Source organism: Coturnix japonica, unplaced genomic scaffold, assembly GCF_001577835.2.
Source record: "Coturnix japonica isolate 7356 unplaced genomic scaffold, Coturnix japonica 2.1 chrUnrandom670, whole genome shotgun sequence".
NCBI classification, from domain to species: domain Eukaryota; kingdom Metazoa; phylum Chordata; class Aves; order Galliformes; family Phasianidae; genus Coturnix; species Coturnix japonica.
Window position 1 is genome coordinate 33,225 of NW_015440034.1, and position 1,090 is coordinate 34,314.

Below are 1,090 nucleotides of genomic sequence, written 5' to 3' on the forward strand. Positions count from 1 at the left end.
CCCCAAACCTCCCCTAAGCTTTATGGGCTCTATGGGTTTTATGGGCTCTATGGGCTCTATGGGTTCTATGGGCTTTATGGGCTTTATGGGATCTATGGGCTCTATGGCTCTATGGGCTTTATAGGCTCTATAGGCTCTATGGGTTGTATAGGCTTTATGGGTTCTATGGGTTCTATAGGGTCTATGGGCTTTATGGGCTTTATGGGATCTATGGGCTCTATGGCTCTATGGGCTTTATAGGCTCTATAGGCTCTATGGGTTGTATAGGCTCTATGGGTTCTATGGGATCTATGGGCTCTATGGGCTGTATGGGCTCTATGGGTTCTATGGGCTCTATAGGCTGTATGGGTTCTATGGGTTTTATGGGTTTTATGGGCTCTATGGGCTCTATGGGCTTTATGGGCTTTATGGGATCTATGGGCTCTATGGCTCTATGGGCTTTATAGGCTCTATAGGCTCTATGGGTTCTATGGGCTTTATGGGCTCTATGGGATCTATGAGTTCTATGGGCTGTATGGGCTGTATGGGTTCTATGGGTTCTATGGGCTCTATGGGTTCTGTGGGCTCTATGGGCTCTATGGGCTCTATGGGCTCTATAGGCTCTATGGGTTCTAGGGGCTCTATGGGCTCTATGGGTTCTATGGGCTCTGTGGGCTCTGTGGGCTCTATGGGTTCTATGGGTTCTAATGGGCTCTATGGGTTCTATAGGCTCTATGGGCTCTATGGGTTCTATAGGGTCTATGGGCTCTATGGGTTCTATGGGCTCTATGGGTTCTATGGGCTCTATGGGGTCTAAGAGTTCTATGGGCTCTATGGGTTCTAATGGGCTCTATGGGCTCTGTGGTCTCTATGGGCTCTATGGGTTCTATAGGGTCTATGGGTTCTATAGGCTCTATGGGTTCTATAGGGTCTATGGGTTCTATAGGCTCTATGGGTTCTATAGGCTCTATGGGCTCTATGGGTTCTATAGGCTCTATGGGCTCTATAGGCTCTATGGGCTCTATGGGTTCTATAGGCTCTATGGGTTCTATGGGCTCTATGGGTTTTATGGGCTCAGCCATCGTTTTTTAACTGGAATCAGGATATTTAG